General features: G+C 39.7%; 1 long non-coding RNA gene and 1 other non-coding gene across 3 annotated transcripts in view; one reads left to right on the forward strand and one right to left on the reverse strand.

Annotated features, from left to right (window-relative positions):
• Positions 1-23,687, reverse strand: part of LOC131506869 (uncharacterized) — a 201,345-nt gene that overhangs the window by 155,503 nt on the left and 22,155 nt on the right. The window lies entirely within an intron of this gene.
• LOC131508174 (U6 spliceosomal RNA) lies at positions 23,536-23,642 on the forward strand. Its single transcript, XR_009259885.1, has one exon. It is a non-coding gene; the product is annotated as a U6 spliceosomal RNA (small nuclear RNA).

The following is a 23,687-nucleotide window of genomic DNA, read 5'->3' on the forward strand; positions in this document are numbered from 1 at the left end:
ATTGCAGGATACAAATCTGTTGGATCTCTTTACAGTAATAACAAACTATCAGAAAGAGAAACTAAGAAAACTTACAATTACATCAAAAAGAATAAAATAGCTATAAAAACATTTAACCAAGGAGGTGAAAGGCCTGTACAGTGAAAACTAGAATGTATTAATAAAAGAAATCAAAGAAGACACAAATAAATAGAAAGACATTACATGCTCATGGATGGAAAGAACTAATATTGTTAATATATCCATACTGCAAAACAACCACAGATTCAATGCAATCCCTGTCAAAATTCCAATGGCATTTTTCACAGAAATAGAACAAATTATCCTAGAATTTGTAGGAAACCACAAAAGACTTCGAATAGCCAAAGCAATCTTGAGAAAGAAGAACAAAGCTGGGGGCATAAGTTTCCCTGATTTCAAACTACATTACAAAGCTATAGTAATTGGGAATATGGTATAGGCATATAGACACACAGATCAATAGAATAGACTAGAAAGCCAAGAAATAAACCCATATATATGGTCAATTAATTTATGAACAAGAACCCAATAATATTCAATGGGGAAAGAAGAGTCTCCTCAATAAATGGTGCTGAAAAAACTGAACAGAGACACAAGTAAAAGAAAGAAACTGATGCGCTATCTTATACTATACACAAAAATTAACTCAAAAGGATTAAGACCTGACTGTAAGACCTGACCATAAACTCCTAGAAGAAATAAGAGGTAAACTCTTTGATATCTGGCTTGGTAGTGATTTCTTGGATTTGACCAAAAGCAAAAATAAACAACTGGGACTACATCAAACTAAAAAGCTTCTGCACAGGAAAGGAAACCATCAACAAAATAAAAAAGGCAACCTACTGAGAAAGAAAATATTTGCAAATCATGTATCTGAGAAGGGGCTAATATCCAAAATATATTAAGAACTCATAAACTCAGTAGTAAAAAAAAATCAAATTAAAAAATGGGCAGAGAATCTGAATAGACTTTTTCCAAAGAAGACATACAAATGTCCAAAAGTACATGAAAAGGTGCTCAACATCATTAGGCATCAGGGAAATGCAAATTAAAACCACAATGAGATATCACCTCATACCTGCCAAAATGGCTATTATCAAAAACACAACAAATAACAGGTGTTGGCAAAGACATGTAGAAAAGGAAACCATGGGGCACTGTTGGTGGGAATGTACATTGGTGCAGAAATTATGGAAAACTGTATGAAGGTTCATCAAAAAGTTAAAAATAGAAATATCATATGTTCCAGCAATTCTACTTCTGGGAATTTATCTGAAGGAAATGAAAACAATAACTCAGAAAGCTATATGTACCCCATGTTCACTGCAGCATTATTATAATAGCCAAGACATGGAAGCAACTTAAATATCCATTGGATATTAAATATCCATTTTATCCATGAATGGATAAAAAAAAACATGGTGTATATATATACAATGGAATATTATTCCATCATAAAAAATAAGATCTTACCATTGGAGACAATATGGATGGATCTTGAAGACATTATGCTAAGTGAAATAATTCAGATAGAGAAAGATACCATATGATCTCAAAACAAACAAACACACAAACAAAAATTCATGGCTATGGAGAACAGATTGGTGTTTGCCTGAGATAGAGAGTGTGGAGTGGAGAAATGAGTGAAGGAGGTCAAAAGGCATAAACTTCCAGTCATAAAATAAATAACTCCCAGAAATATACAGCATGATGACTATAGTTAATAAAAAGAAAAAAAAAAGTGTATTTTTCAATCACATACCAACTGTCTAAGGAAAGTTTTCTACAGGTGACCTTCCACATGGAGTGGCAGGGACCCAACATATCCTTCACCTTGCAGCTCTGCCTATCATCAGTGTACCATCCCTAGAGTTGCTGCAGAAAGGAAGAGAGACAGAGGAGTGCACATGGTCTCTGTAGGCCAGGCCTGGAGTGAATCCTATCATTTGCACTAGCATTCCGTTGACCTGAACTCAGCCACATGGCTGCACCTAACTTCAAAGGAGCCAGGGAAATGAAATTTATCTGTATTCTTTGGAGTAAATAACAGACATTGGCGACCACTAGAAATTTCTGTCTTATCCTCTTTTCTAATCTGTCCTGCACCCCAAGCCAGGCAAATCTTTCCAAAACAGGACTTTCAAGTATAAATGCTGTCTTACTTCCTTTTGCTTGAAGATACCAGCACATTTTTGCCCCAAGGCCTTTGTACTTGGTGTTCCATCACTTTAGAAGATCATTTCCCCAGACAATGACACAATTTGCTCCTTCTAAACATAAAGAAAGCTTGAAATCTACTCAAACATTATCTTCTCAGGAAAGATTTCCCTGATTGCTGTATTTAACACAGTGTACCCTCCACCTTAACTTTCCTATCACCCCTTTCCTACAGCCATCTAAGCTACTATGTTAATTTTTTTATTGCCCCCCCCTCCATAAAGCAGAGATTTTTGTTGCTTTGTTTGCTGTTTTCTCTCAGTCTAGAACAACATATGGCACAGAAGCATGCAGTAAAAATCTATTGACTGAAGGAAAGAATTTCAATACACCAAAGGGTATAATCTTGCAAAGACTGAGGTCAATGAACAGGAAAAGTATGGTTATGGGAAGAGACTGAAAGAGAATCATCCAAGAGGGGTAGGCTGTGAGGGAAACCAGGTGAACTACTCTATTGACAAGGGGAGAGTTCTGCATAATCCTGGTCAGAAGGAAAGCCAGCAAGTGGAACCAAGTCATATGCACATAGGGGCAGAGCCTAGCTTTACTTGAAGGCTTGGATCAAGAAAATCAAACCTCCCTAATAATCAAAGACGAATTAATTAAAATAAAATATGATTTTTACTTAAAAATTTCTGGAAATTTTAATAACAATCTTCAGTGCAGTTGAGGTTATGGTGAAATTTTTGTTTAAATTGATACCATTTTTAAGAGCAAGTAGGTACTATCTACAGCTATCTTGACATCAATATTCTTTGTTCCATTTAGCACATGCCTAGGAATTTATGCTAGGCAAATAAATAATAAGGGATGGAGATAATAATTTATGACCATGGCCATTTACTATGCCAATATTTGTAATATAAATAACAGTAGGAACAAATGGTATTGGGAAGAAACAAATGTTCTTTAACGTTGCAAACCTGTTTCCTCTGAAAAAATTTAGATACTATATTTTCCATTCAATGAAAGAGAAAAATCAGACAAATTAGACTCATCTTTAAAAGGAAACATGGTGGCAGGGGGCAGGGTATGCCTGTATGGCTCAGTCAGTTAAGCCCCCGACTTCAGCTCAGGTCATGATCTTGTGGTTCATGGGTTCGAGCCCCCAGTCGGGCTCTGTGCTGACAGCTCAGAGGCTGAAGCCTGCTTGGGATTCTATGCCCTCCTCTATCTCTGCCCTGCCCCCGTTCTCATTCTGTCTCTCTCTCTCAAAAATAAGTAAACATTAAAAAAAAGGAAACATGGTGGGGTGCCTGGGTGGCTCAGCTGGTGAAGCACCCAACTCTTGGTTTCTTCTCAAGTCATGATCTCACAGTTTCATGACTTTGAGTCCCACAATGGGCTCCGTGCTGACAGTGCAGAGCCTGCTTGGGATTCTCTGTCTCCCTCTCTCTCTGCCCCTCCCTCACTCACGTTGTCTCTGTCTCTCTAAAAATAAATAAATAAACTTAAAAAAATTTTTTTAAAGGAAACATGGTAAGAAAACCAAGAAATTAATCTAGCATAGTGATCCTCAAATTCCCAGAACCCACTCCCAGAGATTCTGATTCATGTTACTCATGACCCTGATGCACAGCCAGGTTTGGGAACCATTGACTTAGGGTATAACAAGGGTGTTTGTCACAGCAGATAGTGTCACAGCTATAACAGGCACAGGTCAGGTGAGGCAGAGGTTAAGTAAGGCCAGGTCAGGCATAGGTCAAACCAGGTCAAGCAGGAAAGAATTTGGTTCAGGCAGTAGGCATTGACTCCTTTTTGACAAAATGGCAAGTGTCAGGGCAAGCAGAGCAGCAAAACAGCTGTAGAGGGTCAGATCTAAATGGTCAGCAAGCTCCCATGGAAGAGTCTAGCACCTTGGATAGCTCCTCATTGGCAAAACTGATACAAGCAAGCCTGAGATCTTTTTTCCTCAGAAACCCAAATTTATGAAATAGGCTCTCTACCCCACAGGAGGCCTGTTTGCTTGTAAAAGGCCTGTTCACACCTATGCTATAGTTATTATATGCTTATTCCCACCACCATTATCACTGCCCCAGCTTTTGATCTGTATCAAATAGAAAGGACTTAGGATTCCAGCAGGGTGGCCATGCCCCTCGAAGATTAAAGAGGTTAGTTTGAATGGAAAAGTACATGGGAAATTTATTTTCCCAGGGTTGTATCTTTCCTAGCTGAACACCAGATCCTGCCATATTGTCCCTCCAATGACTTTTCTTTTTTTAATGTTTATTTATTTTTGAGAGAGAGAGGGAGAGCAAGGGAGGGGCAGAGAGAGAGGGAGACACAGAATCTGAAGCAGGCTCCAGGCTCCGAGCTGTCAGCAGAGCCCAATGCAGGGCCTGAAATCACGAACTGTGAGATCATGATCCGAGCCAAAATTGGACGTTTAACCAACTGAGCCATCCAAGCACCCCATGACATTTAATAGTCTGAAAACACCAGCTAACTGAAAGATTATTATGGATAAATTTAAGGATAATGATGAATCATGTCCAATGACATCTTCATTTCAGAGGCAGGCCTCCAACTAAATGAAAGAGATCATCTCATTGAAAAGACTTAATGAAATATAAAGGCTATTTCACTATATTCTCTCTCTCTCTCTCTCTCTCTCTCTCTCTCTCACACACACACACACACACACACACACACACACACACAAAATTACTGTTTTAGAGAGGCATTGATAGAGAAGTCCAAGAATAAACAATGGTTTTCTCAACAAATGTGTTATCTCAGGATCCAAAGGCTTAAATACAAATGCATCGTAGAACAGAGATATTCACAGTGACGGTTCAAACACGACCTTTGATGTCATCTTTCTTCTTTTAACTCAAACTGCAACCAGCAGGCTATGTGATACAAATTGGATGCCGAGTCCTGGAATCAGATCATTAGTACAAAGCACTGACAAACCTGGGAGCTCTCATGAAATCTCTCAGGCGATAATTGTTACATGGAATTTAACTTGGAGACAGTGAATTGATCTCTTTAAGAATGCTTAATTTAAATAGGATGGTAATTTGCCCAGATAATTACCATGTTAAAAGTCCTTGAAAACACATGAGAGACAATGTATTTATGGGACCTCGAACAAAACATGTAATGAAGAAACAGACCCATCAGAAGCAGCACGTTCCTTTAATTGTACCCTTGGTATTATTCCTCTTCCATTATCCCTTTAAAACAAAAGCCCAGAAGATCCAATCAGCCCTGGTATTTGCCGTAGGTGGAACAACCTTAAATAAAGAGTAAAAACCATAATCTTTTCCTCTGGATTTTTTTCTCTTGCCATTGATACTTGAATCACCATCACCCGGCGTGGAAATGGGTGATAATACTAGAAGATGGATAAAACCATCGCCACCCTGCCTAAAACACACACACTGGTGTATGTGCCAGAGATGAGAGTAGAGACAGTGGACTGATAGTTGTCGAGGAGAGCTATGTATCCCTGTTGCCCGTGCTGTTATGGGCAAGTGGGAGAAAGACTTGGGTGTTCTGTAAAGGATCAGTTTGGAAAGATTAGTATTTTGTCATCATAAATGATTTACATATTTATTACATATATCAACATTCATTGGTTTACTAATTTTAACAGTAACAGGCCCTTTGATTCATTACTTAGATTCAGCATTCTAACCCAACTTTATGATGAATGACTTTCAATTATCTCCACTTCTTAATTACTGCTCAATTATAAGAGGTTTATTTTTAGATTTTCTTTAAGATTGCAAACCTGTTTCTAAGGTGGCCATAGTGGATTTGATCACCATATCCAAACCCTTGGAATGGTTTTATGTGAAAAGCATTGCCTCACAGCAGTGCTTCTCAAAAAGTGGTTCTCAAACACCTGCATCAAAATCACCCAGGATTCTCATTACACATGCAGACTCCTGGCCACTGTACCAAATATAGAAATTGGTGTTTCTGAGAATGGTGTCTAAGAAGCTACATGTCTATAAAGGTTCCCAGGTGATGCATGTACACAATATATTTGAGACCCACCGACATACAGGCTGAAATCAACTTGTGCCACTTCTCATTTAATCACCAGACTCATTCAATAGCACCAACTTAAGAAAAATTAATTTTACTTAAAGTTACAGTTGCCTTGGTTTTTCAGTTATTTGCTCAACAAATATTCATTGCACAAACATTATAAGCAAGGCACTTGATTGGGCTCTGGAGAAACACCAGTACACAAGACAGAAATGTTCCCTAGGAGTGTGGGGCTAATTCTATCAGGGAAGACAATCAACAAATAATTTCATAATTGCTCAATTGCAATTTTGACAGGTGCTGATAAGGAGAAATAAAAGATACTAATACCAAAGGAAACTGACTCAGCCTGGGAGTTCAGGGAGGTTGCCTTTGGGAAGGCACACTCAATCAAGGATATAAAGAGCAGTCTAGAAAGCACGTTCCAGATGGAGGCAACTTGTGCCAACGCTCTGCAGAAGGAAGAACTAACGCAGTGAAGAATTAAAGCAGTAAGAAGGCACCTGTTAGAGCAGCCAAGGGCCAGATCATTCCAGCCTTCTGAGTCCTGTTGAGGATTTTGGATTTTATCCTGAAAACAGTAAGAATCCATTGGAGAGTTTTAAATACACATGTGTTTTCAGTGAGCTCTGCAGCTTGTAAATGAAGGAATGAACACAGAGTGGGGGGCTGGGGCAGCCAGAATACAATGAAGGCTCAAGCAGGGTTTTTCCCAATGACAATGGGGCAGACATAGAAACTATGACATAGGAAACCAAGCTTACAAGTGAAGGTGTTCAAATTATGTCTGATGAAGACAGTGTCCTGGAACATTATAAGGACCTTAAAATCTCCACAACCTAATTTACTAATTTTAAAATAGCTCTAACATATATTTGCCCTTTATAACAGTGACAGTCATTCACGAGAACAAAAGTGAAAACATCAATGGACATCCAAACTGGTCATTCCATCCCAGGCCATGGGACGTTATGTGTTTTGTGGCTACCACCCTTTGACCCTCAAAGAAGTTAGATTTGGTTGGGGGCCCCTGTCTGACTGGGAGTACCACCCCTATTAACATGCAAACTGTAATCATGATGGACTTGAAGAGCACAGCACCTCAGATTTCAGATTCTAAAACCTATGATTCTACAAAGTAAATGCAGGTTTAAGTCAAAAGGCAATGTGTTATTTTAAAAGAGTCATCAACCACTATTTTAGTCAAAAACAGTGAGAGTAACTAGGAAGGAGTTTCAAAGGAAACAGAATGAAATCATTTTGGAACTTCTAAACTATAATAGGTCAGTCCTTTTTATCCTGGTCTATAATAAACAACAAAGCCCTTTACTTTCCGTCCTCAGCACACTGATAATGTGACTTCAAATTTTGATTTCAATTACATGCTGTAGTCATTATACCTTGAAAAAATGGTCAACTATCATTGAGATTCCCTAGTGATAGAAAAGTACTTAAAACAACCAGATTTCAAAAACACACTTCACTAATTTGAATACCACTAAATCAAACTCTGTGACATCCAATCTGATCTGAGGCTTATATTTAATATGATTATAATGAAAAAGTTTACTAAGCAAATTTCTAACATAAACAAGATTGGAAGAAGAATGTGTTAAAAATATCAAAATGCAAGAGTTCAAGAGCAATCACTGTGAAAGCAATTAATATGCTATTCATGAGTGTCATCTATTTACACAATGGGGCTAATGTGATCTCTAATAAAATTCCTGAGTGTTTGAGAATATGTAGCAAGTTTTTTCTTACAACCATAGTTAGATAATTAATATTCTCATTAATTAAATATGAATTAACATAGGGGCACCTGGGTGGCTCAGTCAGTTGGGCAGCTGACTTTGGTTCCGGTCATGATCTCATACCCTCTGCCCACTTTTAACTCCTGGTAACCACTGATCTGTTCTACATCTCTATAGTCTTGCCTTTTTCAGAATGTCATTATAAATGGGGGTACCTGGGTGGTTCAGTCGATTAAGCATCTGACTCTTGATTTTGGCTCAGGTCATGATCTTATGGTTCATGAGATTGAGCCCCACATCAGGCTCTGTGCTGACAGCCTGCTTGGGATTCTCTCTCTCTCTCTCTCTCTCTCTCTCTCTTTCTCTCTCTCTCACCCCCCCCACCCCTTCCCCACTCCTGCTTTCTCTCTCTCTCAAAATAAATAAATAGACTTTTAAAAAGAAATGCCATATAAATGGATTAATGCAGTGTATAATCTTTTGAATCTGACATCTTTCACTTAGCACAATTCCTTGATTCATCTACCTTGATGCATCTTCCTTCAATGATTCCATAAATAGTACTTTATAGCCCTCATGCCATTAATATGAACATTTATATATAAAGTTACAAACATGTAGAAAGTATAAGAGATACACTTAGTTCTATAACACAACTTAGCCTTTCTTTAGGTGAGTAAGATCTCCATATCAGCTAGCTTGTTTGCCATTTGTTTACTTCTAATAAAAGCATTACGCAGAAAAGCAGTGGTAGTTAATTTACTGCATGTCACTCCTTTACTCAGGGATTTCCAAGGCTTTGCTGTTGCCTATCAGCTTAAGTCCAAACGCTTCCTCAACCAAAGTACTCTCAGAGCATTTTTTCAGTCTTATCTCCACCAACCCCCTCAAATAACCCACTTTCAAGCCAGACTGGGCTATTCATTCACTCCTAATCCACTCATCACTTCGCAACATTGTGCTTACTCATTCTTCAAATGCCACCTTTGACACACGGTCTTTCCCAATTCCTCTCTTTCTATCTTGAGGTTGCCCCAAAGTGGATTTAATCTCTGGTTCACATGGCATATTTGGATACCTTTCTTATGGCATTATTGACGCCCTGCCTTGAGGTAAAGGAATCTATGTACCTGTCTTATCCCCTCCTTCTTCCTTCCTCTCTGCTGCCCTCTCCTCCCCCATGGCATCTTGTGCCATCAGGGAAAGGCATGTCTTTCTCATCTTTGTAAAACCTTCAGCATCCAGCACAGGATCTTCAACTAGCATTTAAGTGATACTAAAGGATCCTATTACAAACAAATGTCTGGCCCTGGAAGACACAAGAGAGGAAAGAGTAGACATCTAAAAACTGATTGAAAAAGAAAAAAAATGAAAAAGAAAAAAAAATGGTAAGCATGATGATAATTCCACTGGAAAAATATTTTACAGCATATTCCTCATATAACTGTAGGAAAGCAATTTACAAACAAAATGTTTAAGCTTATAAAAATTTGTGGACTACAGTTAAATAGGAGTCCTGTGTATTTAAGACTCCTAGTCTCCTTACAAGCCACATCATGCCATTTTACTGAGACAAAACAGCTCTCCTCACTGGAGTGACTCACAGAAGCTGTTTCACCTGAGGATCAGAAAATGGGCTACATTTTAGCTTCTAAACATCACTTAAGAGTTGGTTGCCTGTAACACAGTGAGTCATCACCCTCTCATGGTTCCACGTGTGATTGTTCTGCCTCCCTCAAGCAGTTATAAAGACTGCATGGGCAAGAATACCATCTTAGGCTTCTTCTTTTTTTTGTTTGTATTTAAATTCCGGTTAGTTAACATTCAGTGTAATATTAGTTTCAGGTGTACAATATAGGGATTCAACACTTCCATACAACACCCCATGTTCATCACAAGTGCCCTCCTTAATCCCCATCACCTATTTTAACCCATCCCCTACCCACCTGCTCTCTGATAACCACCAGTTTGTTCTCTTGTATGGTGTCCACTGAAACTCTCCCTGTCCCAACTTCCTCCTACTATGCCCATCACCCACTCATGCACAGTTCATAGAAGAGATAAATTGATTGTAAAAAACCACCCGGACTCTAACAATCCCACCCATTTCCCCATTTTCTGAAGGTACACACAGCCCTGTGAGGGTGCTGCATCCTTCCTCCAGCTCCTCTCCTCTAGCAGGTTCAAAGTGCTCAGCGAATATCAGCTTGGCATTTGTGGAGAGTAGCCACAGTCACAAATCAACACCAACCAGAGAAAGAAGAGAATAAGGTTCCACTAATCAGATATATGACCTTGTGGAAGTCTCCAGACTGTCCTGGGCTTGGGTTTCCTTGCCTGTGAGCTGACAGGTGGTGGTAGAATATTACAGCTCTGCCTCACTCCACTTCTAATATCTTCTGGTTCTAGCCTTTGTTCTAGACTCTTCCATGTCTAAAGGGCAGACAGACTTTCACATCTGGCCTTGGTCTTCATCCTCCTCTTCCTCTCTGGACAAAGCTAAGCCCAAAGAATAGGCTGAGCTTTCCTTTCTCTTTTCTAGGCTTTGCTTGAAATAGAATTGTAGCATGCTATTCTGATGGCCCCACAGAGCAATCTTTAGTGTAAATAACAGGATGGAAAGAAAAGCTCTATTTCTGTTGTTCTGTTTTCAATGATTTCCAAGTTGAAAACTGATGACAGCAGGAAAGCCTCATCAATATTGGAGACACATAGCTCTCAATATTCAGTGTTCACAAACCTTCAATATATCAGCCATTACGAGACAATAAAAATTATTAGACCTTGAATTTATATTCAACAGTCCCTCTGACATATTTGGGGCTCTACATGAATAACTATTCTCCCTGGTACTCAAATCTCTCCCCCTGGGGGTGAACGAGAACTCTTGGGAAGATTCATTAACTCCTGCAGGTGCCTCTGGGGGGCTGTTGGGCCTGCTGCCATACTCACACCCCAGGGAGGGAGTTCTTTATGCCTTCCCTGCCATTACCTGTGGGTAAGTGAGAGCTTCTGGCCTCCTAGAGAGTGGTGCAACCACATGCACACAGATGACAAGAGGCTTCTTACCTCCATACATCACATACATCCTTACCTCCAGCTTTCAAGCCCCACCTACCCAAGGAATAGGTCCTTCATTTTGATATACCGCTGAGGCTTGACCTTGACCAAGTCACTCACTTTCTCTAGGCTCAGGATCTTTGAATAAATTTATAAGCTCAACCAAAAGTGTATGTGATCAGAGTATTAAGAAGAAAGATAAACATTCCCACCCCCTGTTTCTGAGGACCTTTCAAAGACCTCTCCTCAGCAGTTATAGGACAAAATGCTGTATCTTCAATCATCTACAATCCTTTAAAATAGGTGAATGAAAGAGTTCTGATGACATAGAAACCTTCATAAAAGAAGTGTAACTATTTTGGTAAAGGAAGTTGTGCTCTGTGCCAAATGCTGCTGACAGAACTCTGAGGTGGGGGAGGGGAGGCATTCTATTCTTATCCCCATTTCACAGATAAGAAAAACTCAGCACAGAGAAGCTAAGTAATCTGCTGAAGGTCACACAGCTAGCAAGTCATCCCAGCACTCTTGTTCCAAGGCCTATGCTCTGAACCACTAAGCTCCACTAATTATTGCGGCAGGGAGAGGAAAAGCAGAACTGCCAGATTTGGCAAATAAAAACATAAGATGCCCAGTTAAATATGAATTTAAGATAATGAATAATTTTTTAAGTTTATTTATTTATTTATTTATTTATTTTATTATTTTTTTTTTTTAATTTATTTTTGGGACAGAGAGAGACAGAGCATGAACGGGGGAGGGGCAGAGAGAGAGGGAGACACAGAATCGGAAGCAGGCTCCAGGCTCCGAGCCATCAGCCCAGAGCCCGACGCGGGGCTCGAACTCACGGACCGCGAGATCGTGACCTGGCTGAAGTCGGACGCTTAACCGACTGCGCCACCCAGGCGCCCCCTATTTATTTATTTTGAGAGAGAGAGACTGCAGTGAGAGAGGAAGACAGAGAATCCCAACCAGGCTCCACACTGTCAGCACAGAGCCCAACACAAGGCTCAAACCCACAAACTGTGAGATCATGACCTGAGCCGAAATCAAAAGTCAGACACTTAACTGACTGAGCCGCCCAGGCGCCCCTAAATAATGAATAATTTTGAACAAAAATATCTTCCATGTAGTACTTGGGACATACTTATACTAAAAAAAAAACTATTCATTGCATATCCGAAATTCAAATTTAATTAACCAGCCTGTTTTTAAACTGGCAATCCTGTGGGGAATAGATGCCTACAATGTGACCCTCAGCCTGTTTCCAGAGAGCTTTCTCATATCTGCTACCATATTTGAACACGTTTCTGAGGTCTAAATTATGTCCCAGTCTCAGTCCTGGTGCCGACTTTTGGTCAACCACTGAAATTAAAAAGCAAGCAAGCTTGACCCTATATTAACAATAGAAAATACAGAGATCTTTAGACACTATGATTTTCAGACCTTCTTAAAAACTCATTCAAATTCTGTGCCTAGTTCTTAAGGAAAACTTAAATAGAGACCTAAGGAGACATTACCAAAAAATTAAGGAATGAGAATGGGTCATTTATTTTTATATTCAGGAATGCCATTTTCTCATACTCTCATAAGAAAAATCAGCAGTACTTTTCAAGTGTTTAAAGAGCCCAGCTAGGAATAGGGTTGAGAGTAGGAGTAAAGAGAAAATGCAGGCAGATGACACACAATCATTAACAAAAGGATTCAGACCTTCCTACTCCCCCTGTACTTCATGAGCCACAGCCCCACCTTGAGCTAGAAAGATTATATTTAGATTTCTGCTAACAGACATGCTTGAATATTTACTCAAAACACACACTCAGGCTCTAGACAACTACAGGAAAATATAGGAATTTTTTTAAAAAGTCATGTGCTGGGGCGCCTGGGTGGCGCAGTCGGTTAAGCGTCCGACTTCAGCCAGGTCACGATCTCGCGGTCCGTGAGTTCGAGCCCCGCATCAGGCTCTGGGCTGATGGCTCAGAGCCTGGAGCCTGTTTCCGATTCTGTGTCTCCCTCTCTCTCTGCCCCTCCCCCGTTCATGCTCTGTCTCTCTGTCCCAAAAATAAATAAAAAACGTTGAAAAAAAATTTTTAAAAAATAAATAAATAAATAAAAAGTCATGTGCTTAGAGTATTTTTGATGACTTCTCTTTTAGCATTAAATGGTGTGTGTTCTTCATGATTCAGGTAAGTTTGTGTTTCCACGTAGCTTGACATCACATGGGTGAATCAGCAGAAAACCAGCATCTTCAACACATTTTCTATTTACTGACAATCATTGCAGATAGAGCTGTCCTTTATACAAGTATAAAAGCTTTCCTCTCCTGTCCTAGGACAAAACATTTTAGGGGAAGAAGAGAATCTTGGAAGAATCTTGGTGTTCAAAATAAGGATAATGACTTACAGGTTTAACCCATTATGGAGTGAGAAGCATTCTATCCAAAGGACCAATGATTTGACCCACAGTCAGATTTGCCAACTGAGTAGAATTCATTTAGGGAAACTAACCCTGAAAGGGGATTCAGGTCATGGCTCCTCCACTCAATAGCTTTGTGATGTCACTGTTTCTCTAAGCCTCAAGTTTTCTCATTTCTAAAATAAAAATAGTATTAGTGGCTACTTCACAAGGTTGTGAGGAATTAATGAACTAGGCTATAGCAGAGTGCCCGGCAGCCTATGTAAACACCCAGTGAATGTTACTGGTGGTGTTACTATTACGATTCATCATTTGATGCCGAACAATACACGTATGGCCCCTGACTAGCTTCTCACTAGAAAAAGATACTTCTGCCCATGGGTCCTGTCCCTTTTGGCAGTTCAACTGCATTCTCTGGGTGAACAGGATGTTGGCACGTCTATAGCTACCGTATAATTGAATCCATGGTATGTAAATATGTCTATAATTAGACTCTAGTGTTCTTAAGAAATAAGTTCTCAAGCCACAATTTGTACATTTCTTTTAAAAATGTGATGACTGGGGCACCTGGGTGGCTCAGTCAATTAAGCATCTGAATTCAGCTCAGGTCATGATCTCACCGTGAGTTTAAGCCCCTGACAGCTCAGAACCTGGAGCTTGCTTCTCTCTCGGCCCCTCCCCTGCTCATTCTCTGTCTCTCTCTCTCAAAAATAAACAAACATAAAAAAATTTTCTTTAAAAATCTGATAATTTGCACAGATATTTACATATTTAAATAGACTCTAGACTAATTCCTGAAACAAACCACAACTTTTTAAAGAAAAGCTTATTTCCTTCCTAAGGCTGTTTATTAAGTATTTAGAAAATAAGATTAACTTTGAAAGGTATTTTCATCTCTTGGTCACTTAGTTGAATACTTATACTTTCCACACTAGTTAAATTAAACTTAGATTTTAAAGCAAAAACAATTCTCTGCCTTTAACAACACCATTTAAAATGCAAATTACATTGCAGATAAAAAGAATTGAAATTTTTATAGTTTAAAAATAAGTGGAATTCCAGAGTCAATATCATATAAATAGGTGTCCATCTGGCCAACCTCGTGATTGCCAAATCCCTTCTTTCAATTGTTCGTGTTTAACAAGAATTTAAACAGCTCCCTCTTGTGGCCTAAGAAGCCATCGGCAATCCAGAGTTTGGTCAGCTTCTTAACCTGTCATTTTATTCGCTGCACATTTACTTACTAAATTATAGATTGTCTATCTGCTATAGTGGTGGAGAAGGAGAGCATAAACAGGGGGCTGGGATGAGTGTTGTTGCCTATAGATGTGATTCATACGGATGTAGTCAGCTTTAAAGTTTCAGACTGGAACTCTGGCTTAGTGTTCATGCTGCTTCTAATTTAAGGGCTATATTTCTCTAAAATGAAAGGTTGAGCTTTGGCCAAGCAGCTCATTAAGCAAATGGTTGCCTACATTGACTTGTTGTGGTACAATGTGCTCAGAAATCCTGATACCAAAATTATCTATTTTCAGATAAAGAAGTCTCAGATCAAAGGGTGTGAATGAAAAGTCCCTCTTAATACATTTTCTGGTAAACTTTGTCATACTCCCTGAAACTCCATTTTAACTAGTTGTTCATTCCAAAAATATTTGGGGGCTGCCATTATGTACTGGGCACTGTGCTAGACACTGCAGATACAAAACCAAAACAGACTTGCCCCCATAAATGCCCACAGCCTCGTTGGGAAGAGAAGCGTTAAGCAATCATACGGTAATATGTCGGACGTGGCAACCACTGTCAGTGAAAATGACAAGGAGACTTAATGGAACCAGGTACATCAGGGAAGGCAGCCTCTCTGAGAAATGACTGAGTAGAAATTGGCCAGATTAAGGAAGGGTGGGAAACAATTTCAAGTAGGAAAAGATAACATCCCCCCCTCCACCCCAAATAGCATACATCAAAGTTGAGAACAGGGAAGTGTTTTACTTTTGAGGAACTGGACACACATAATGGGGCTGGAGAAAGTGGCAGGAGAGAGTAAAGGGGCAGTATTAGGCAGAAGCCAGTCCTGCAGGGCCTCGCAGACTACATACTTATGGGCTTTGAGCGTTATCCCCACTGGGATACACACTGGGAATCCATGAAATGTTTCAAGTTTCAAGTTCATGACTAACATGACACGCTACAATCTGCTTTTTTTTGGGGGGGGGGGTCCTACTGGCTGCCTGTGTAGACAGGATTGGAGGGAAGCAAGAGGGGAAGTGAGGATACTCATCAAAATACAACTGTCGCAGTCCAGCAAGTACTGTTGGCTAGAGCCTGGATGGGGTCTGAGGAGATGGCTGGAGGGAGAAAGATTTTAGAAATATACTGGAAGATTACATTGACCAGCATTTGCTAATGAAACAGAAGCTAGAGGTAGGGGAAAAGAAGGCTGAAAAACGACCCCCAACATGGCAAAGACAGTGAAAAATCTACACCTATATGCAAAACTCTGGGTGAATCTCACAAATGCTGCTGAATTAAAGAGTCAGAGAAACAGCCAAACAGAAAAATACCTATCTGCAGCTTCTGCCACCTCCTCTCTCTGAAGCTGCTGGGTGCCCTGCCAGGTCCTATTTCGTGTCATTTTACGACCCTAAGGTTGTCTGCCTTCCAAAGTCACACCAAGAGAACTGACATGGAAAAACCAAAGCCTAAGGTTTGAATAGATAGAGACAACCGACCAATAAAGACATTTATGTTTAACACATTGGATGTTCAAGAAACAGCTTAAGCCCTGAGCAGGACACAAATGGGACATGTCTTTTTGAACATTATCTTCAATATAACATAATCTGTAGACCATAATTCTGGTCTACAAATGAAGGAAAGTGAAAAGAGAATTCATATGTTTTTCTGTATAGATAGAAATGCTTAGTGTGAAGAGAGAATGAAAGCCCCCTATGCCAAACGAAACCATGAGAAATATTACTTTGAATTTCCTGCTTATTTTATGCCCATTGTATCACAAATTGTTCAGCTGCTGGGATTGAAATCAAAATAGATTTTCTGGCCCCAAAGCAGAAAGCTTCTAGTCAGGAAAACAAACACCAGCCTTCTAAATTGTCTGAGAGCTGGAATTAGTTTGAATGAGGAGCCTAAGTCTTTCAGCTGAGGAAAACATATTTGAATGTGGGAGATCATCTAAGGACATTACATGAGGATTTCCCTAACAGTATCTGACAAGAAGAGGGGAGAAAACAAAACTTCCGGTTGAAACAGAAAACAAAATATGAAGAGAACAAGGAGTTGAGTATGCAGTTTGGTGGCTTAACTTGGTAATTCATTTCAAACTCTGATTGGAGGAAAGTGTTTAAGCAAAATTGTTTCATTGTCCTGACAATTCCCACACTGAATCATACATACATCGTTATCACCTCAATTCTATAGAGGAAAGGAATTACCTTTGTTAGGACAGGAAAGAAATGTTCTTCCATCTGCTTTAGATGGGGCATTAAACTCACTATTTTTAGATGTTAGTATATGTCTCATTCTTCATATTGGTCTTGAAGAAAGAAAGAAAGAAAGAAAGAAAGAAAGAAAGAAAGAAAGAAAGAAAGAAAGAAAGAAAGAAAGAAAGAAAGAAAGAGATGGACAAAGGAAGGAAGGAAGGAAGGAAGGAAGGAAGGAAGGAAGGAAGGAAGGAAGGAAAGAAGGAAGGAAGGAAGGAAGGAAGGAAGGAAGGAAGGAAAGAAAGAAAGAAAGAAAGACCAAGACGGTAGAGAAGATAGGAAGATTTCACAAGTCAGAGAGAGACTAACCGTATCACGACCCCATTTTACTTATAACATTGAACATTGCAAGCTTGAATCTCTTGTGCACTTGCCAGTTTTAAGCAGAATTCTGGGAAAGCAGATCTGAGGTGAAGTGGACACTATGATGAGCCTGCCTGATGACCCTTCAGGACTGCAGTCCCCAGACCCCCGACTGCTGGGAGGGCTGGCGGCTCACTGATCTCATTTGAGTCCCTCTCTGCAGATCACTCTCAACTGAGAAAAGTCAGCTCACTCAAGGTCATACTCTCTTCCTGGGGCAGCCTACTCCCAGTGACCAGTCAGTATGGCATCTAAAAGTCCAACCTCGGGGCACCTGGGTGGCTCAGTCAGTTAAGCATCTGACTTCAGCTTAGGTCACGATCTCACAGCTTGTGGGTTCGAGCCCCACATCAGGCTCTGTGCTGACACCTCGGAGCCTGAAGCCTGCTTTGGATTCTATGTCTCCCTCTCTCTCTACCCCTCCCTGCTCGCATTCTGTCTCTGTCTCTCTCTCAAAAATAAATAAATATTAAAAAACTAAAAATAAAAAAAAATAATAAAACTCCAACCTCTACTCCTGAAATCTAGAAAAATTCAAAACAGCTTTGGTTTAATAAATTTCAAATAAATAAATAAATAAATAAATAAATAAAACAAAATAAACAGAAAAAAAAAAAAAAAGAGGTTAGAGTGGGAGAGAGCCAAAGCATAAGAGACTCTTAAAAACTGAGAACAGGGGCACCTGGGTGGCGCAGTCGGTTAAGCGTCCGACTTCAGCCAGGTCACGATCTCGCGGTCCGTGAGTTCGAGCCCCGCGTCAGGCTCTGGGCTGATGGCTCGGAGCCTGTTTCCGATTCTGTGTCTCCCTCTCTCTCTGCCCCTCCCCCGTTCATGCTCTGTCTCTCTCTGTCCCAAAAATAAATAAAAAACGTTGAAAAAAAAAATTAAAAAAAAAAAAAAAAAAAAAAAAAAAACTGAGAACAAACTGAGGGCTGATGAGGGGGTGGGAGGGAGGGTGGGTGATGGGTATTGAGGAGGGCACCTTTTGGGATGAGCACTGGGTGTTGTATGGAAACCAATCTGACAATAAATTTCAAAACAAAAATAAAAAGTAAAAAATTTAAAAATTTAAAAATTTAAAAAAAAATAAAAAACAAAACAGCTTTGGTTTCAGTGCTCCCTCCGGGGTCAACTGAGACTTTTGTCAAGATTCCATTACAGTTCAGCTTCTTCCTTTGCACAATCCTGCTACCCTTCCTTCTCATGTACAGGTGTAAATCTTGAGAGTACTCCCTGATCAACTTTCTACCTGCTGAACTCAAAGTCGACTAACCAAGGAACACAACTGTGACACTGGAATTATGAAACTGGTGTTTTTTTATTTGTTTGCTTCTTTTCCTACTAAGGAGTAAGGAATAGGAGGTTCTTAAGCCTGACTCCTAATCATCTTTCCTCTTTCCTTTCTTTGGAGAATTCAAAGGATGGGGATTACAAGAAGTTCCACTTAGGGAAACATTCAAAATCAACTTCATTTGATTGCAAACCAAGGCAATTCTCAGTCTATAAATTAATCTCCACAAAAACAACGAATTGAGTTGTATAATACTGCCCTCCTTCTGGAAATTCTCTTGTCCTCTGGCCACTAAGACATGTAAGTTTCTGCCTCCCCTTCTACCACTATGACCAATATCGTGTGCCTTTTATTCTCATTTATTAATGAATAGTAAATTACCCAGAGGTATTCAAAAATCAGTGAAAACATTAATTGTGATAGATATTAAAATGTCTCCTTTTTCAACATTTCCACAATGGTAACAATAAAAGAATATCTGAATAAAGCATTCACTTAGTTAACAACTATATATTGAACACTTTCTGTGTACCATAGATGGTTTAGAATTTGGGAAACAAAAATGAGTAAGAGATATCCCTGCCCTTAAGAAAGTTAACATCTAGTTAGAGAGTCTCAACCCTATCAAACCCAACACCTCTTTTTTTTAATTTTTTTAATGTTTATTTATTTTTGAGAGACAGGGAGAGAGCAGGAGAGTGACAGACAGAGAGAGAGAGAGAGCGAGCAAGCAAGAGAGAGAGAGAGAAAGAGAATCCCAAGCAGGCTCCACTCTATCAGTGCAAAGCCCAACATGGGGCTCGATCTCACAAACTGTGAGATCATGACCTAAGCCGAAGTCTGATGGTCAAAACACTAAGCCACCCAGGCACCCCATCCAACACCTCTTTTTTAAAACAAATATTTTATAATACCACCATTATGATATTGATATAAAATTCATAGGTAACTTACCTACGAATTAATATAATGCCCTAATTATAATATAAATTATAAAATGTAATTTATTTTACAATGACAAAATATAAACAAGAAGAAAGCAAACTAATTTTTTAGTCTTTTTTTTAATGTTTATTTCTTTTTGAGAGAGAGAGAAAGACAGAGTGAGAGCAAGGGAGGGGCAGAGAGAGAGGGAGAGACAGAATCTGAAGCAGGCTCCAGGCTCCAAGCCGACAGCACAAAGCTCAACGTGTGCCTTGAACTCATCAACTGCAAGATCATGACCTGAGACAAGTCAGACGCTTAACCGACTGAGCCACCCAGGTGTGCCACAAGTTGTAATTTTTAAAATGTAGTTTGATACACAGCTGCTACAAAAATAATCAGATGCTATGCCTTACATAGTAGCACCCTCAATCATTGTGACAACCAAAAACTTCCAAAAAATTTCTAAAATGCTACCAGGAGCTGTCCTGCCTTCATTGACAATTACTAGTTTAATCATTTAAGAGAACAAAATAATTTCTATGTATTTGAAAGATGGCATCTAATTCTAATACTTCAAAAATAAGGCATGGACCTTATGTATCTTTATTCTAAATAGAACAAGACTAGACAGGCACAACATTTTCGAGTAATACCATGTTATGAGCTGAATGTGTCCCTGAAAAATTCAAATGTTGAAGCCCTAACTCCTGTACCTTAGATTGTGACTGCATTTGGAGATGTGCCTCTAAAAAGATAATTAAGTTAAAGTGAGGTCATAATGGTGTGCCATAATCCAATATAACTAGCGTCCTTATAAGAAAAGAAGATCATGGGAGGCCTGGGTGGCTCAGTTGGTTGTGTCTGACTTTGGCTCAGGTCATGATCTCATGGTTCATGAGTTTGAGCCCCTTACTCAGGCTCTCTGCTGTCAGTGTAGAGCCCCCTTTGGATCCTCACCCCCCCCCCCCCGCCCTTCTTTCTCTCTCTCAAAAATAAGTAAACATTAATAATTTTTTTAATGTTTATTTATTTCTGACAGAGAGACAGAGCATGAATGGGAGAGGGGTAGAGAGAGAGAGGAAGACACAGAATCTGAAGCAGGCTCCAGGCTCTGAGCTGTTAGCACAGAGCCCAACGTGGGGCTCGAACTCACAAACTGTGAGATCATGACCTGAGCTGAAGTCAGACGCTTAACTGACTGAACCACCCAGGCACCCAAAAAATAAGTAACCATTAAAAAAAAGAAGAAGAGAAGATCATGACACAGAAAACACAAGCAGGAGGGGCGCCTGGGTGGCGCAGTCGGTTAAGCGTCCGACTTCAGCCAGGTCACGATCTCGCGGTCCGTGAGTTCGAGCCCCGCGTCAGGCTCTGGGCTGATGGCTCAGAGCCTGGAGCCTGTTTCCGATTCTGTGTCTCCCTCTCTCTCTGCCCCTCCCCCGTTCATGCTCTGTCTCTCTCTGTCCCAAAAATAAATAAAAAAACGTTGGAAAAAAAATTAAAAAAAAAAAAAAATGATACATATGAATGTATCATTATTTAAAAAAAAAAAAAAAAAGAAAACACAAGCAGGAGAACTATATGAGGAAATAGTGAAAAGGCAGCCAAATGCAAGCCAACAAGAGAGGCCTCAGGAGAAACTAACACTGTGGGCACCTGATCTTGGACTTGCAGCCTCCAAAACAGTGAGAAAATAAATTTCTGTTGTTTAAGTCACTCAGTCTGTGGTATTTTATTATGGCAGACAGAAACTAAAACACACCCCCAGAAGGGAGTTGAGAGGTATCAACAGACCTAGATCTCCTGCCCAGAACTGGTAAAAGTCAGAAGGAAAAAGAAAAGGATTGAGAGGGAGCACTTGCACAGAAGTAGAAGAGTAGGAGGGCTGAATAGCTTTTGTGTTTAAGGAATTGCGTGGCCTGCTCATTTCATTTAACATTGTGTTCAACATTTGGAAAGAAAGGCATAATCCTCATGGAGAAGTCTATTAACAATAATTTCTGTGTCAAAACAGTAAAAGAGAGCAATTGTGAGAAAAATCCAATTCTCAATTGCATTTTCAAAATGTAGTGTATGTAAAAATACACAAGGGAAATTATGCAAGTAAATGTCTAATATTTGCATGGTTAGCAAAACTTTGCTCCAACGAAATGGGGACACAAAGAGGTACACTTATTGTATAAATTAATAAGGATCCATCTGTAGAAACTTGTTTCTCATTTCTGCATTCTGTTCCACCACATGTTCATTTTATGCATCAGTCTGATGTTATTCAGACCCATTAGACTACCATTGCATTCTGTGTATTTTCACCATCACTGCTGACTCACAATAGATCTGAGTTTCACAATGCAAAGGGTGTTTCTTTCTTACAACCAACTTTCCTATAAATCCTCACTCCTTCTTTCAATATTATCGACATGGCAGCAGTATCTTCTCTAGTGTGGAAAAAGTCCACATCAGCCACATTCTGATGGCAGGTGTGGAGAAGTAAGGGAAATAGATAAGGCTAATCCCTTCTTACAGCAGAAATAGCATATGAGCAAGGGGAATATAAATGCTACCTGAACTGAAAGGAGAAAATGTTTGCTTGGTTGCACTCTTTTTTTTCCTTTGCTGCACTTTTTTTTTTTTCAGAAGCAATTAAATGTTTATTAAGCCTTTATATGTTCTGGACTCTGCTAAATACTGCAGAAATAACTATGAAGTGTAAAAAGACTCTTGCTTCCAAGAAATGATCGTCTATCTGGAAAGAGAATACTAGAATGTATGAAGCAATTGTTTAGAGAGCAATTACATGCTAAACTCTAAGACACTGATCACAGATCTTGCCTGACTAGGACAGCAAAGACAAGATCAATCCTCAAGCACCAACATCCAGTTCATTCATTCAACAAGGAACACATGACAGACGCATACCCAGGCTCATGTTCATACCAGCTTTATGTTTACCTAGCACTGAGATGAAACCTGCTAAGTAAATTATATCATCAGCAAGCACAGAGGTATCAATCATTGCTCCAATGATTATCTTGGCTTTGCTAACAATATTTGTGTCAGCATTTCCAATGACACTATTAATTGAGTAATATTAAAGATGGAGGGCAAGGGGCGCCTGGGGGGCTCTGTCAGTGAAGCAACTAACTTCGGCTCAGGCACAGTTCGTGAGTTTGAGCCCCACGTCCAGCTCTGTGCTGTCAGCTCAGAACCCGGAAGCTGCTTGGGATTCTGTGTCTCCCTCTCTCTCTGCCCCTCCTCTGCTCATGCTCTGTCTCTCTCTCCTTCAAAAATAAATAAACATTAAAAAAAAAATTTTAAAGATGGAGAGCAAGGATGGTAAATTTGAGGCAGCATCCACAAGAATGAGCTCGAAACCCTGAGTAGAGGCAGTAAGTAAATACCTTCTCAGCCTGTTTTCCAGTTCCCATAGGCAGAACTAATAACATGTTTAAATCCCAGATATTGTGGAAACAACCATGTGGTTTAGGTAGCAGATAAAGATAAAATATCAAGAGATCACATTTGATAGAAAAAAAATGCTATTTTCATATGACACTTCACCTGAACCATTAAAAAGAAGACAATTTTCTAATCAATTTTTCCTTGTAATAAAAAAAAAAGATAAGATAGCAAGAAAAGATGTAAAAGTCTTCAAGACACTCTTCCTGAGAATCAGTGTATTTGGTGAGATCTCTTTTATTTGTGTAACTGGAGTTTCCCAAGACTTTGCCAGCTTTTGCATACAGGACTTTCACCACCCAAAAGTGCCCCTTATTGGATCTCTGAGAGCATTAGGGCTTGACTTCTGTGTGCACAAACAGGCCTCTCCAGTTCTTCCCTTTCAACTGCCCTCACCAGCACTGCTTGCCTTACCAAAAAGGACATTGGTGCTGGTCCCTCCATGAAAGCTGTACTGTCTCCTGATGTTCCCAAGGGAAACCCTGAGGGTTCTAAAGCCCAGGATTGTCACTGAATCAAAAATCATGTTTGGGTGCTCGCTGCAGCAGCACATATACTAAAACTGGAATGATACAGAGAAGATTAGCATGGCCCCTGTGCAAGGATCACATGCAAATTCGTGAAGCGTTCCATTAAAAAAAAAAAAAAAAAAAGAATCATGTTTGGTATGTTCCTCAAAGTGTC

This window comes from Neofelis nebulosa, chromosome 3 (genome assembly GCF_028018385.1).
Source record: "Neofelis nebulosa isolate mNeoNeb1 chromosome 3, mNeoNeb1.pri, whole genome shotgun sequence".
Taxonomy (NCBI): Eukaryota; Metazoa; Chordata; class Mammalia; order Carnivora; family Felidae; genus Neofelis; species Neofelis nebulosa.